This window comes from Nycticebus coucang, chromosome 2 (assembly GCF_027406575.1).
Source record: "Nycticebus coucang isolate mNycCou1 chromosome 2, mNycCou1.pri, whole genome shotgun sequence".
NCBI lineage: Eukaryota > Metazoa > Chordata > Mammalia > Primates > Lorisidae > Nycticebus > Nycticebus coucang.
Window position 1 is genome coordinate 170,535,334 of NC_069781.1, and position 16,732 is coordinate 170,552,065.

Here is a 16,732-nt window from a genome sequence, read left to right on the forward strand (position 1 = left end):
CCATTATAATACCATATGATACCATAATATAGTATGATACTATAAAACCATAGACTCCCAGAGTGTTTGGAGCATGTTTCTGAAGTTACAGCAAAGAGAAAGTTAAAGTCTCAAAGGGGATAGGAAGAAGTTTGGAGTTCTTACGGATTGAGACCTTCCAGCCTGGGTTGGTGTCCTCCAACCCCACCTGCCTCTTCCACTTCCTTGGCTACCTTAACTAGCTCCGCCCCTTTCAGGTGGCCCCGCCGCTTCCTGGTAGCCCAGACGCCTCCAGCTAAGCGGAACCAATGTCCGTCCGCTCCAGGGTCGGCCGGATCTTTCTCGCTCAGACTCATCGCAGCGGTGACTCGGCAGCGGCGTCTTACGTCATCAGAGACAGCCCCGATTCTTGCTACGCTTGGCGTCGCTCCGCCAGGAGCAGTCGCTTCCTCCTTGGCAAATAGTCCTCGGCAGGATCCGAGTTTCTGGATAATCCGAGAGGGACGGCACGAGAAGTTTCAGTGTGGCAACGCAGAATCAACCAGGAGGAGAAGATAGGCACCGGAGTTTCTGCAATAGTGCGTGAAGTTCGTTAAAAACTCCCTCCTTCCTAAGGATCCCTCCGCCTGCAGTAGCGGTGGTGAGGCCGAGGGAGCCGCCATTTTGGATGTTCGGTTCCTGCTGCCACTGCTGCCGCCGCCCCCGGAGCTGCTGGTTTCATTCGAGGTTTCGGGCCAGTGAGTGTCACTCGCGGCGCTGAGAACGTATTGCTTCTTTTGCCCTGCCGCTACCGCGGGCGCTCAGCCGGAAGCTTCCTGTCATTCCCAGGGGTCTGATCTAAGGCGGGGGGGGGGGGTGAGAAGAGAGGACGGAGAGGCTGGGCCAGGAGGGGCCCGGAGCCCCAGGTGCTGCTCCGACTTCTTGAGGGCCGACCCCGAAGCCTTGGACCGGGAGGTTGAGCGCAGAGTGGCGTTGCGTGCGGTGGCGTTGTCCGGCCGGTGCGGGCCTCCTTGAACCCACTGACTTTCTCAGGCAGAGATCCTCTTTTGAGGGCTCATTCAGGGAGCCTGGGATTTAGCGGGGCGGGCCCCACCTCCGCGTGTCTTGTCTCAACCACATATCGGCGTTCTTGTGTCTTCTGCCCGGGTCAGGTCTCTCAGAGAACTCTTAGTATTTCCAAATGCCCGGTTAATTGCTGCCTGCCCCTGCAGTGCCGTCCTCTTAGAACCGGACATCGGCCTCGCCTCCCTCTAACCTTCCGACCAACTTCTTTACCAATTTTCCGGGTTCTCTCTCTCTTTTTTCTTTAACTTACCTGCGGGTACACTGTTTATCTTTTTCAAACTCCTAGTCTTGCGGACATCAGTTTCTAATAATTCTCCCAGATGTTCCTGATTGCCTGAAGGAGTCGGGACAGTTGACTGTATTTTCGTGTTAGGGTTTGGAGTGGGAGATCCGACGAGCCTTACTTGCTCAGAGTGTACTTAAGCAGCAAATGTTTATAAAGCAGATTAAATGGCTTTTAGAGGACTGGAGCTGTTAAATGTTTTCTTATTTGTGGATTCCTTCCCTGTGCTGTGCATTTAGCTTTTTGGTACTTATACACACTTGTGTATTTTTCTTGGTATTATACATCCCTGAGCATAGAAATCTGTCTGTGAAGAATAATAATTTGACATAGGTAAAAAGGAGAGTTTGGTTGCTATAGTGATTAGTGAACAGAAGAGAGGAATGATTTCTTAGTGATCTTAACTTTCAGGTGTTCGTACAGTGATGATCTTTGCTGACTGATTCTGAAAAATAACATGTATTGATTTCATTCTAAAAAATACACATATTGACTTTATGTATTGAATTTTTCTGGGGATAGTTGGATTTTAAGTATTTACTTCCACTCTTCCCAATAATATTTGTTGGACTGTATGTGCTTTAACTTTAAATTTGAAAAACATGGACATTCCAGGTACCGATAATCTCGTTGCTTTTGTTCAACTTTTGAAGTATGCTTGCAATGTAGCCTGCTTGAATCAAAACCATTTCACGATAATTCACTGGTTATCTCCTACATTTCAAGTTAGGTGAGTGTGATTGAGTCACGTCTATTTCATCTCAGCCTGGGATTTTTACGTCTGCAAAAGAAAAATAACTTTTTTTGAGATCGCAGTATGGTGACTGCTGAAATTTAAATTTATTACTTGAACGGAGTCAAAATTTTTTTTTTTTTTTTTGCTAAACAACATATAGATGGCATTAGTTTTATCCAGGTTATTGAAATGGGACTGTGGACAAATTCCTGTACAGGTCATATGATATCTCAGGAGATGACTGAATATTTTCAGTGTAAATACTTATGGTCTTATTATTTGTTTTAAGGAAAATTTTCAAAAATACCTAAGTTACTACTAGGCATTGGTTCTGTGAGTGTGTATTATTCTGAAGCTATGGAGTTTTCTTTTGGTTCAAGGGAACTGTCAAACACTGGACACACATAGAATGCTCACTCATTTACTAAGAACAAAGCTCCTTGCAGTTACTGCTGAAATGTTCCATTTTTGAGTTACACTTTTCAGATAAGGTATTAGACGAGCTATTAGATAGGTGTTATTCAATGCAGTTTATTTCATAACTATAACATATTGATATTTAAACGTCATTCATTCAGAGGTAGTGACATTCACTTGTGGAAAGTGTCCTTTTGCCTTAACAAATTACTGGCAGAGGACTATTTAGTGGATTGATCAGCACATATACAGATGTCTATTTTGTCTAAGGTTTTTGAAAATTACACTTGAGGGCGGCGCCTGTGGCTCAGTCGGAGGGGCGCCGGCCCCATATACCGAGGGTGGCGGGTTCAAACCCGGCCCCGGCCAAACTGCAACCAAAAAATAGCCGGGCGTTGTGGCAGATGCCTGTAGTCCCAGCTACTTGGGAGGCTGAGGCAAGAGAATCGCTTAAGCCCAGGAGTTGGAGGTTGCTGTGAGCTGTGTGATGCCATGGAACTCTACCAAGGGCGGTACAGTGAGACTCTGTCTCTACAAAAATAAAAAAAAGAAAATTACACTTGAGGGTGGCACCTGTGGCTCAAGGAGTAGGGTGCTGGTCCCATATGCTGGAGGTGGCGGGTTCAAACCTAGCCCCAGCCAAAAAAAAAAAAAAAAAATTACACTTGAATTAATTTTTTTTTTTTTTTTTTTGGAGACAGTCTCACTTTATCACCTTTGGTAGAGAGCTGTGGCATCACAGCTCACAGCAGCCTCCGATTCCTGAGCTTAGGCGATTCTCTTGCTTCAGCCTCCTGAGTACCTGGGACTACAGGTGCCCGCCACAACGCCTGGCTATTTTTTTGTTTTGCAGTTTGGCTGAGTTCGAACCCTCCACTCTCTGTATATGGGTCCAGCGCCCTACCCACTGAGCCACAGGTGCCGCCCCACTTGCATTAATTAATATTAGTGTTTAGGAAATCTCCATTTATTTCCTTTCAGGAGCAGTTGCTTGTTCTTTAATCTGGTATATCACTGACATTTCTAGATTTCAGGGCAAATTTTGGAGTGAAACTATAAAGTGCAGAAATTGCCAGAAATAACTTGGTGATATTTCACCCCAATACTTATTTTTAAAAGTTTTAAAAATCGGGCAGTGCCTGTGGCTCAGTGAGTAGGGTGCTGGCCCCATATACCGAGAGTGGCAGGTTTGAACTTGGCCCCAGCCAAACTGCAACAAAAAATAGCCAGGCATTGTGGCGGGCACCTGTAGTCCCAGCTACTTGGGAGGCTAAGGCAAGAGAAACACTTAAGCCCAAGAGTTGGAGGTTGCAGTGAGCCGTGACGCCACGGTGCTCTACCTAGGGCGACAGCTTGAGACTCTGTCTCTAAAAAAAAAAAAATTTTAAAAATCAGTGGTATGCAAACAACCACAGAAACCTAAGTTTTTTATGATAAATAACTCTCTAATTTTTTTTTTTTTTTGACAGTCTCAAGCTGTCGCCTTTGGTAGAGTGCTGTTTTGTCACAGCTCACAGCAACTTCTAGTTCTGGGGCTTAAGTGATTCTCTTGCTTCAGCCTCCCAAGTGGCTAGGACTGTAGGCGCCTGCCACAATGCCTGGCTATTTTTTGCTTGTAGTTGCCATTGTTGTTTTAGCTGGCCCAGGCCAGGTTTGAAATCACCTGCCTTGGTGTATGTGGCCGGAGCCTTACCCACTAAGCTATAGGCACCGCCAGACTCTCTAATTTAATACAAATAAAAGTTGGATGGGTATTTTGCAAAGATTATTTTTAATTAAAAATGAATTGGGAATCTACATACCAAAACAGATTTTCACAATGCTTAATCCCCTACTTACATTTGATGAAGATTTTTAAATTTTGTGTGTGCAGCAGGACTTAACTGATAACAAAACTTTAAGGCTTTTTTTTTCTTTTTTTGAGACAGAGTTTCACTGTGTGGCCCTCAGTAGAGTGCTGTGACATCACAGCTCATAGCAATCTCCAGCTCCTGGGCTTAAGTGACTCTCTTGCCTCAGCGCCCCAGGTAGGTGTCTGCCACAATGCCCAGCTATTTTTTTGGTTGTAGTTGTCATTGTCATTTAGCTGGCTCAGGCCAGATTTGAACCTGCCAGGCCTGGTGTACGAGGCTGGTGCCCTAACCACTGAACACCGAGCCCAAAACTTTAAAACTTTAAAACTTATTTAGTTGGGTGGTGTCTTTGGCTCAAAGGAGTAGGGCACCCGCCCCATATACTGGAGGTGGTAGGTTCAAACCTAGCCCCAGGCCAAAAACTGCAAAAAAAAAAAAAAAAAAGAAGCAACAAAAAAAAACTTATTTAGTTGCAAAAATTCTAAAACTGTTATTTTTCTTTAAATAGCAGCAACTTGTTTAGCTGTTTTAAATGCTTTTGATTTATTTATTTTTTGAGGAAGGCTTTCTGTTGCTAGGGTTGGAGTGCAGTGATGTCATCATAGTGCACTGCAACCTCAAACTTCTGGGTTTGAATGATCCTCCTGCTTCAGGCTTCTAAGTAGCTAAGACTACATGTCTGTGCCACTGCCCAGCTAATTTTTCTATTTTTTGTAGAGATGGAGGTTTCACTATATTCCCCAGGCTGGTCTTGAACTTTTGGGTTTAGGTGATCCTTTTGCTTCAGCCTCCTGAAGTGCTAGCATTACAATTGTGAGGTATCCTGCTTGGCTAAGTGCTTGTAGTTTAATCTTTCTTTGCTTTATGAATTGTTTTCAGTTCTTAGCTACAGTAATTTTTTTTTTTTTTTTTTTTTTGGTTGAGACAGAGTCAACTCTGTGGCCTTGGTTAGAGAGCTGTGGCATCATAGCTCACAGCAACCTCAAACTCTTGAGCTCAGGTGATCCTCTTACCTCAGCTCCCAAGTAGCTGGGACTACAGATGTTGTTTTAGTTCTTTATTTTATTTTTCTTTCATCTGTCACTTTTCATCACTTTTGTAATGTAGAATAATATTTTTAAAGCAGCAAGTGATTTAAAATTTTTTTTTTTTTTTTTTTTTTTTGTCCGGGGCTGGGTTTGAACCCGCCACCTCCGGCATATGGAACTGGCGCCCTACTCCTTGAGCCACAGGCGCCACCCGTGATTTTAAAATTTAAGAGAGCATATCTATTTATATCACCTCTTATATTTCTTGGCTTATAGTTTTTGAAAATCATATCTTTGTCAAAATATAGTAGGCTTTTTCTGGCTGCCTTTTTGTGTAGAAAATTCTATTTTAATGAAGTTAGGAAAGAGAAAAGGGAAAAAAGGTGTCATTTCTACCTAGAAAATACATATAAGTGTTTCTTCTTCACTGAAGGAGTGACACAGAACATTTAATTCTGCATTCTGGTTGCTAGAAGGAACCTGTCAAAAGTTGGAAGTGTCCAGAAGTGGGGCGAGTGCCCCACACTTGCAAAACTTGTTGAGTCAGCGTTAGCTAACACTTCGTTATAAAAGGGCAAGGTTTAGGATAAGATGATTGAAATGAGAAATGCTTTTTTTACTAGGTACTGTACTTGGAAGTTTAACTTAAAAAAAAAAAACCTATTCAGACCATTGGAGAGATAAAATTAATAGGTTATAAATGCTGTTAGTGAAAAATTAAGGTTTAGAAGGAAAAAGTTTTTTAAAAGCTGAGGAAAATTCATGTGACCTTTGTACTTTATGAATAACTAAAGACATCTTAAAAGCAAATACAGTAGTGTATCTCCCCTTTCTCTGTTGTTAAAAGTACCATAGTCACTGTGTAACCTGATAGGCGGTTGCTGTAAACTCCAGTATGTGTGTGACACTTAGCATCCTGAGCTTTCCCTAGGCTTTTCAGTTTGTCTCATTTGAGGTTAATGTCATACATGTTGATTCCTGGGAGTAGCAAATACAAGAAAAAGATAGTCTTAGGTCTCTCTTATCTTCTCCTTCATGAGGGGGACCCACTTTCTATTATCTTTGGAAGGGCTCTATACTTTGGGGGGAAAAAGTGGTCTTAGATGTTTGGGACTGTGACATAATTTTCTGCACCCATCTTTTTATAATCCTTTGGGTTAATATCAAGACTGCCGTACAGGACAGGTGCAGTGGCTCATGCCTGTAGTCCTAGCACTCTGGGAGGCCGAGGCGGGTGGATTGCCTGAACTCAGGAGTCTTGAGATCAGTCTGAGCAAGAGCAAGACCCTGTCTCTAAAAAATAGCCAGGAGTTGTGGCAGGTGCCTATAGTCCCAGCTACTCAGGCTGAGGCAAGAGGATTGAGGCTGAGGTTGAGGAGCCCAAGAGTTTGAGGTTGCTATGAGGTATGATGCCATGGCACTCTACTAAGGGGTGACAAAGTGAGACTGTCTCCAAAAACAAACAAAAAAAAGACTATCATACAATAGATGATGTAGACTACAGGTTGAGCTTCCTTAATCTGAAATCTGAACTTCTGAGCACTGACCTGAAGGAAGTGTTCACTGGAGCGTTTTGTATTTTGAATTTTCTTTTTGTTTTTTTTTGTAGAGACAGAGTTTCACTTTATGGCCCTCGGTAGAGTGCCGTGGCCTCACACAGCTCACAGCAACCTCCAACTCCTGGGCTTAAGCGATTCTCTTGCCTCAGCCTCCCGAGTAGCTGGGACTATAGGCGCCCGCCACAACGCCCGGCTATTTTTTGGTTGCAGTTTGGCCGGGGCCGGGTTTGAACCCGCCACCCTCGGTATATGGGGCTGGCGCCCTACCGACTGAGCCACAGGCGCCACCCTGTATTTTGAATTTTCAAGTTGGAGCTACTCATCCAGTATAAAGCAAATATTTCAAACACTTCAGATGAGGGATACTCAAACTTGATTTGGTTGTAAGAACTAACTTTTGATTATACAGTTGTACAATTCAAAGTAAAAGGAGTTCCATTATTGGTTTCACAGCTCAAGATGATGAACCTAAACCCTACTATTGAGAAATGTTCAGTTTTAAGCTGAAGAAAAGGAGAAATTTTTAAAAATTCCCTTTTGTTAAAGAGTCTGCATAAAAGATTTGATTCCTTTCCCTTGATTCCTTGAAAATTTTGAAAATGTTATACTTTCAAAATACGATGAAAATATTGATTGGTGATGCCTAGTTGGGAAAACTAACTGAAAATAATTAGGCACACTGAATAGGATTACTTGAATCTTTGTAGACGTTTGGTTTATGGTGGTATTACTGAAGGAAAAAAACTTTTATTGAAAGAAAAAAGAACCTACTGTTGTGGTAGTACTCAACACATATATGTAGTATTTGATGTTTTAAAATGTGTGTTTTTCTCCACCAGCAAGAGCAGTGGCTCTGTATTTTCTTTAGAAACTTTCCGTGATGAAACCTTAATAAATGGTGTTATTTAAGAGAGTAGAATGAGGAAGTAGCTTACACCTTAATTTTCCTAGTGTTTGGTTGTACATTATTATTTTTGTTTACACACACTGAACTTTCTGTTACTTGAATACTCCATAGTCATTTATTCTCATTGTACGTGTTCTGCCAATATTTGGAAAGCTTTCCTTTCTCCTTCGGCCTAGTGAACTCATTCTTCCTTCTTCCCTACCCCCAGGCATAGGGTTGTAGACCTTTTTAGGAGTTGTTGAATAGTCTCTTTTTTCCTTGAGCTTCTGAGAATTATCAAATTTATGGTAGCCACTGTGCCTGGCCCTGGTAGTTATTTGGTAGAATAGATAATATGAAAGATAGTAATATGGAAAAATTATTCAGGTACTCCAGCATATGGTCGTTAGTCAACACTAGAGTCAAAAGCTGTCAGGGATTGACTAATTGAGCATGGGATTCTGCTACAGGTCATTTACTTGTAGCTGGTAGAGTTGAAATCTGTGAAGTTTACTTTCAGGTTTAGATAACATGTAAAATCTTGTCTTCTATCTTTGAATATTAGAGTATTTAAAATAGACATTAACCTTTTCCTTCTCTTTGTGATTTACTCAGCAAAAGCTTCAAGTGACAGCAAAGAAATCTGCTTTTTCTGCCATCTTCTTTCTTTTGAATGTTTTATATGATTTGTTACGCCAAGGAAACCAAGAGTAAGTTGGGAACTTCAGTTGTTTTGCCAGCAATGGAAGGAGATATGTTAATAGTTCAGTGATTTGTTTCTGACTGCCCTCATTGTGTGTATGTGTGTGTGTGTGTGTGTTTTGAGATACACAGTCTTGGTATATTGCCCAGGTTATAATGCAGTGGTCATTCACAGGCATGATTATAGGATGTTATACTCTTGAACTACTCCTACCTCAGCCTCCCAAGTAGCTGAACTATAGGTATACACCACTACACTTGGTTTTGTGATTGAATGATATACTTTTATCCTTAGGAGATTTTTTTGTAATTGTCCATTGTAATAAGTGAAAAAATATAAAGACAGTCTTTTATTATTATTATTATTTTTTTTTTTTTTTGTGGTTTTTGGCCGGGGCTGGGTTTGAACCTGCCACCTCCGGCATATGGGACCGGCACCCTACTCACTGAGCCACAAGCGCCGCCCATAAAGACAGTCTTTTAAAAAAGCTGTTAATTTCCACAACCCTTTCCATCATGACTCCCCAATTTGGATACAGATTATGGGTATCCTTTAATATTACTTTCCATACTTAGTCATGTACTTTATGTATTAATGTAATTCTGCATATATAGGAATTCTTTGTTTTTACAAAAGAGAGATATTGTTTGTATCACTTCAAATTTTCCTTAACCTATCATGGTCAGTAAATATAATTTTATCTTGTTCTTTTATTTTTGAGACAGAGTCTCTCTGTTGCCTGGGCTAGAGTGCAATGGCATCATTATTGTTCACTGTAACCTCAAATTCCTGGGCTTAAGCCAATCTCCTGCTTCAACTTCCTGAGTAGCTGGGAGTATAGGCATGGATCACCATACTGGCTAATTTTTCTTTCTTTCTTTTTTTTTTTTTTGCAGTTTTTGGCCGGGGCTGGGTTTGAACCCGCCACCTCCCGCATATGGGGCCGGCGCCCTACCCCTTTGAACCACAGGCACTGCCCTAATTTTTCTATTTTTTTTTTTTATAGAGATGGGGTCTTGCTCTTGGCTCAGGCTGGTCTTAAACTCCTGGCCTCAAGCAGTCTTCTTGTCTGGGCTTCCCAAAATGCTAGGCTTATAGGGGTGAGCCACCACACCCAGCCTGTCTTGTTCTATTGGATATTCTATCTTTTTTCTTTCAGAGATAGGGTCTTGCTCTGTTGTTCAGGCTGGGGTACAGTGGCTCAATTATAGATTACTGTAACCTGGAACTCCTAGGCTCAAGTGATCCTTTCCACCCCAGCCTTCTGAGTAGCTAGGTCTACAAACATGTGCCACCGTGCCTAGCTAATTTTTAGATTTTTTTGTAGAAGCTTACTGCAAGTTCTCACTGAGTTTCCTGGGCTGGTCTGGAACTCCTGGCCTCAAGAGATCCTCCTGCTTTGCCCTCCCAAGGTGCTGAGATTTCTGGTGTGAGCTTCCACACCTGGCTTTTAGGTGTTTGTAAATGCAGGTACATTGAAAGAACAACTTTTAAATAGCTATTGTGTCTTTTGGCATGAACGTACCATAATTCATTCAGCTATTTTCTTGTGGACTTTTAGATTGTTATCTAGATTTTTGTAAACAGGGCTGCAATAAATACCCACATACATGTTACTTGATGCTTTTATTTCTACAAACTACAGTCTCTAAAGTGTGTTTTCTGGGTTAACAGAGGAGTATGCTTTAAATGTTATTATTGCCAGATTATTCTCTAAATAAGTTGTTACAATTTCTGCCCTTACTAGCTGTATCCATATCATCAAGCTACCTATGTAAATACTTAATTGTCACTAGTCTGCTAGATAATAAATGGTTTCTCAGTTTTGTTTTAATTTTAGTTTTCTTATTGCTAGGCTTAGCCTTATTTGACATGTTACTGGCCATTTGGGTTTCCTTTATTGAGATTTTTTTGTTTATGTCTTTGGTTCATATCTCTGGTAAGTTGTTTTTCTTATCTTGTGGAGTACCTTATGGAATATTAATTCTTTGTCATATAGCTCATTTTTCTTTTAACCTTATTTGTGTCACAGACATTTTTAAGTAGTCATATACGTGTTTCCCCTTTTTCTTTGTAGACACAGAGTCTCATTTTATTGCCCTCAGTAGAGTGCTGTTACGTCACAGCTCACAGCAACCTCCAGCTCTTGAGCTTAGGTGATTCTCTGGCCTCAGCCTCCGGAGTAGCTGGGACTACAGGCGCCCATCACAAGCACCCGGCTATTTTTTGGTTGTAGTTGTCATTGTTTGGCAGGCCTGGGCCGGATTCGAACCCACCAGCTCTGGTGTATGTGGCTGGCGCCTTAGCTGCTTGAGCTATAGGCGCCACTGAGCCACTTTTTCTTTATGGGTTCTGAAACTTTGTCTTCCTTAGAGGAGTTCCTCCCTTACTAAGAATATGCAAATGTTTTCCTAAGTGTTCGTTTTGATATTGTGGTTAAAAAAATTTAAGTATTAATGTTGTTCATCTGGGAGTTCACATTCAGGGGTGTCCAACCCATTTTTCTCTGTTGCACATTGGAACAGTAATAGTTGTCTTGGGTTACACATTAAATACACAAACACTAAGGAAAGCTGATTAGCAAAGAAAAGGTCTGTACATACTTCTTGTATTATCCAATACCAAAGATAAGCAAAAAAAGTTCTCACAAAATTCCCCTGCTGGGTGAGCCTGCAGTTTGGACACTTCAAGGATGTGTGAGGAGGTAGTGGGGTCTTATGTGATTTTCCTTTGTATAGAAAGCCAGCTGTGCCAGGATAAAATTAGTAAACAATTCTTTCCTCCATGTATTCAAAGGCACCTTGTCATATGTTAAGTTCCTATATTTGTTTGCTCTATTTTTACATCATCTGTTTTTCCTCTTCCTTTATCGGTTTTTTACTGTTCTGCGTAACAAAGTTTCTTTTTATGAAGAAAACCTCCTATCACTATAGTTTTTCATTTTTTGGCTATTCTTAACCATTTATTCTTTTATCTCTATGCATTATAAATAATTTTGTAGAGTTCAGAAAAAATTCAAAAAAGCCTGCTATATAACACTATATTCATATATTATTATAATTTCAGAGGCCTGACATTTGTTAATGTTGATAATTTTTTTGTTGTTTTGATGTGTCTTAGATTTCATAGTTTTCTTTATGTGGTTCCCATACCCTTTTTTAGGCAGAGTCTCACTGTGTTGCCCAGGCTAGAGTCCTGTGGCATCAGCCTAGCTCACAGCAACCTCAAATTCTGGGGCTCAAGTGATCCTCCTGCCTCAGCCTCCTGAGTAGCTGGGACTGTAGGTCTGCACCTGACTGTTTTTTTCTCTTTTTAATAGAGATGGGATCTTGCTCTTCTTCATACTGGTCTGAAACTCCTGAGCTCAAGGGATCCTCTTGCCTCAGTCTTCTAGAGTGCTAGGATTATAGGCACGAACCACTGTGCTGGCCTTATTTATCCTTTTTTGTGATTTGTGTTAATTGGTTTGAATTTCCAAAGCAAGTTTTATTCAAGTTTTACGTATTTATAACTTGAAAGATGATGGAAAATATGTAGAAATTAAAAAGGTGTCTGTGGGCAGCGCCTGTGGCTCAAAGGAGTAGGGCACCGGCCCCATATGCGGAGATGGTAGGTTCAAACACAGCCCTGGCCAAAACTGAAAAAAATAAAGGCATCTGTGAATTACACCATGCACAGATAATTTCCCTTAAAATTAATTATACCCTTTGGGACAGGTCTTTAAAAAAATTTTTAAATTTTGATTGGAAAATTTGATGACACTTCTTGAATTGAAGATACCTTAATATGTTTTTGTTAATAGCATTAGGGTTGGGGCCAGGCGTGGTGGCTCACGCCTATAGTCCCAGCGCTGTGGGAGGCCGAGGCAGGTGGATTGCCTGAGCTCGGAGATTCGAGACCAGTATGAGCAGGAGTGAGCCAGAGTGAAACCCTGTCTCTACCAACACCAAAAAAGCTGGGCGTTGTGGCGGGCGCCTGTAATCCCAGCTACTTGGGAGGCAAAGTGAAAGAGAATCCCCAAAGGAAGAACAGGAAAAAAAAACAAAACCTCAAACGAAGAAGAATGTACAAGCAAGCTGAAATTGAAAGCAAAAAAATAAAAACAAAAAATTAAAAAAAAATTGCATTAGGGTTGGAAGAGTGAAAAATTGCTTTTTATTTTATTAGTATCAAATTAGATGTTTGTCTTGTTTACCTATCATTGTTCACTCCATAATTGCTTAAAAATTCATGCATCTTACTGCTGTTACTGTTCAGGAGGCATGCTTGCATTTTATATATATCTTGTTTTTTTAAAAACCTCAGTTTTGGTGAATTTTAGTTATGAGTGATTAAGCATAAGAAGATTCTTATAATTACTGTGGCGATTTAGGGAGAATTGAACTGAAGACCTCTTGGGGATGCCAGTTGGCTGCCTAGGCAGGGTGTGGTGATATCTCCATGTCGTCACACATTCCACTGCATGTTCTTTAGCCTTGAAGATACAGAAACTGCGTTTTAGTAGTTCACTTACAAATGATTTAGATCAAACACAATGATTTTTAAGTTAGAATAATACCATAGTATGGTAATTCACAAGGGGGAATAGGCTTTTCTCCTTGTCTACCTGTGTCAGTGTTCCTTTTATGGAGGTACTTGGGAATTGACTTCCTTGAGAAGGCGTTTAATAATCAGAAAGTTGTATTGTGAGCCTGAAATGGAAAATCTTAAGTGTTTCACCAGATCTAGGCCATGGTGAAACCTGATGTAAGAACTGCCTTAGTCCCACAATGGTGTTTGCCTCTCCAGTGACCAAAATACTTATTCTGAGATTTAATCTCTCTTACTTAAACAGTAATGTGCTAACATTGGTCTCCCCCTTTCTTCACTCCATAGACCATTTCTATTCTTTGAACACATTTCTTCATACAGGTGAAACTGATGGGAACCCTTCCCAACTTCCCCTCTCCCAAGAAAACCACCACAACAAAAGACAGTGAAAAAATTAGCTAAGTCAGTTTAATGACAGCCAGTACCTCTAATATATGTCAGAAAGCAAAACTCTGAGGCATAGTACAATTGATTGATTTGTTTTAAGCTTTCTTAGTGTCACATTCCAGTCATAGTATTTTGTAAATTGTAAATGGATTAAACCAGTTCAGGTATAAATATGAAATAAAAGTCTGTGATAGTGGTTTGTTGCATAAAAAACATAGGCTATATGGAGAATATATGAGGAAAACCATGGCAACATCTTTATGGGATATTGCCTAGTGTTAACTTAGATCCCTTGAATATTCTCAGCTGCACTTACAAATCTAACTGGATAGTATACAAATACAGTGGTAAAGTTAATTGAAATCTAATTCCTTTCATGGCCAGATGCAGGGCTCATGCCTGTAATCCTAGCACTCTGGGAGGCCTAGGCAGGTGGATCACTTGAGTTCAGGAGTTCGAGACCAGCCTGAACAAGAGTGAGACTCTGTCTCTAAAAATAGCCAGGTGTTGTGGCAGGCACCTCAGCTACTCGGGAGACTGAGGCAAGAGGATCACTTGAGCCCAAGAGTTTGAGTTTGCTGTGAGCTAGGATGTCATGGCACCCTACTGAGGGTGACAGAGTGAGACTCTGTCTCAAAAAAAAAAAAATCTTAATTCCTTTACTTGAATCTTTTCTCATTGTTTAATGAGGAAGACGTCTTCAAGTAGTCTTTATGCAAAATAGAAAAGGGGAGGGTTTTACTGTTAAAATTAAAATTTAGGATTTTCTTTAGATTCAGAACTCAGATAACCTTTAGCTTTAGAGGAAGAATGACCATAAAACAGCAGTAGGGGCTCCAGTTTTTTGGTTATGTGTCTGTTCTTGTCTCTTTGTAGCTCAGAGTTCACTGCAGGTAGTGTGAATTCTGAAGAGAGAGAAAGTTATTTGGGCAGGGTAGAAGAGAGAATGGTTGGGTCCTGACTGTCCAATCCCTGTAGCTGTTGGTTAGCAGCCTTTATTTTATGTGCTCTGGAAAGGAAATGTATATTTTCTTAGATAAGATTCTCCTTTTTAGCATTTAGCATTTAATGAATGCAGCATCTTACCAAGTTCCTACTCTTACAGGTAAGGGGGATACAAAGTTGAACAAGAGAAACAAGGACCTGGCCTTAGGGAGTTTATATTTGAGGGAGAAAATAAGTCTTTATTTATTTATTTAGGAGACAGGCTCATTTTGTCACCCTCTCTAGAGTGCTATAGTGTCATAGCTCACAGCAACTTCAAACTCTTTGGCTCAAGCCATCCTCTTGCCTCTGCCTCCTAAGTAGCTGGGACTACAGGCACCTGCCATAACACCCAGCTATTTTTAGAGACAGGGTCTTTTTTTTTTTTTGTAGAGACAAGAGTCTCACTTTACCGCCTTCAGTAGGGAGCCATGATGTCACAGGACTCACAGCAACCTCTAGCTCTTGGGCTTCCGTGATTCTCCTGCCTCAGCCTCCCGAGCAGCTGGGATTACAGGCGCCTGCCACAACACCCGGCTATTTTTTGGTTGCAGTTCAGCCAGGGCTGGGTTTGAACCCGCTGGTCTCTTTCTTGCTCAGGCTGGTCTCCAACTCCTGAGCTCAGGCAGTCCAGCTACCTCAGCTTCCCAGAGTGCTAGGGTTATAGGTGTGAGCGACCACGCCAGCCCAGTGGAAAAATAAGCATTTCAAAGTAAGAAGAGTAATTGTAGCTTGCAATGGTATTGCTATATGAGGAAAATATTTGTTCCCAAAGAGATATGTGGGGGTTTTGGAAAAATAACTATTTTCTCCATTTGGGGGATAAATTTCAGAAGAATTGAAACATGTAATTATTTCTTTCTTATATTTAAAAATTTCTTTCCTTAGTTTGTACTTATAATTTTGATTACTCTTTGGGTATATAAAGTAGTCCCATTTAGTTTAAGTTCCAGAGCCTAATTTTGCTTAACCATTTGTTTTCTTTTTTTGCATGAGCCACCATGTATGGCTAGTGAAATCACAAACTTGTATTCATTGGATTCTCAGGTGTGTTCTGTTTAGTTGAGTCATTATCGTATTGAGGTCATACCTTTTTTTAAAAAAGGGACAGTTGATATTTCTTTTCTTTTTCTATTTTTTCTTTTTTGAGACAGTTTCATTCTCTTGCCTTGGGTAGAGTGTCATGGTGTCATCATAGCTCACAGCACCCTCAGTCTCTTGGGCTCAAGCGATCCTCTTGCCTCAGCTTCCTAAGTAGCTTGGATTACAGGCCGCCCACCACGATGCCCAGTTAGTTTTATTCTGTTTTAGTAGAGATGGGTCTCACTCTTAGGCTGGTCTGGAACTCCTGAGCTCGAGCAATCCACCTGCCTTGGCCTCCCAGAGTGCTAGGATTAAAGGTGTGAGCCACTGTGCCAAGCAAGAGAGTCGTTATTTCTGATAGGTGTATAAGCTGTTGTATTTTAAGGACTCTTATGGTTTCATGTTTTTTTGTTTTTTTTTTTTTTTAATAGAGACAGAGTTTCATTTTATTGCCCTCGGTAGAGTGCCTTGGCATCACAGCTCACAGCAACCTCCAACTCCTGGGCTTAGGTGATTCTCTTGCCTCAGCCTCCTGAGTAGCTGTGAGAATGCCAGAACGCCCAGCTATTTTTTGGTTGCAGTTCGGCCGGGGCTGGGTTCCAACCTGCCATCCTTGGTATATGGGGCTGGTGCCCTATCCACTGAGCCATAGGTGCCACCCGAATCTCATGGTTCTTGAGTAATTTGAAAAGCAAGTAAAATTTTTTTAAAAATAAGGGAGTCCCCCACATAATAACAAAAGGAAGTAGGTTATGTTTTCTGAATTACATGGTCCACCACATTTACTATTCGAATTTAACTTTTTTTCCTCCTTCTTTTAGAGACAGAGTTTCATTTTGTCGCCCTCAGTAGAGTGCTGTGACATCACAGCTCACAGCAACTTCCAGCTCTTGGGCTTAGGTGATTCTCTTGCCTCAGCCTCCTGAGTAGCTGGGACTACAGGTGCCTGCCACATGCCCGGCTATTTTTTTGTTGCAGTTTGGTGGGGGCCGGGTTTGAACCTGCCACCCTCGGTATATAGGGCCAGTGCCCTACTCACTGAGTCACAGGTACTGCCCACTCTCTGTTGAATTGTTGAATGGGCAATGCAGTGGCATCACCATAGCTCACTGCAACCTTAAACTCCTGGGCTCAAGGCATCCTCCTGCCTCCCTCCCGGGTAACTGTAGGTCTGTTCCA

General features: G+C 41.3%; 1 protein-coding gene across 1 annotated transcript in view; it reads left to right on the forward strand.

Annotated features, from left to right (window-relative positions):
• The first annotated feature begins 281 nt into the window (after positions 1–281).
• AP1G1 (adaptor related protein complex 1 subunit gamma 1) overlaps positions 282–16,732 on the forward strand; it is a 96,554-nt gene continuing 80,103 nt past the window's right edge. The window contains exon 1 of the mRNA XM_053606296.1: positions 282–716. The gene's annotated coding sequence lies outside the window, so the exon portion shown is untranslated. The remainder of the gene's footprint in view (positions 717–16,732) is intronic.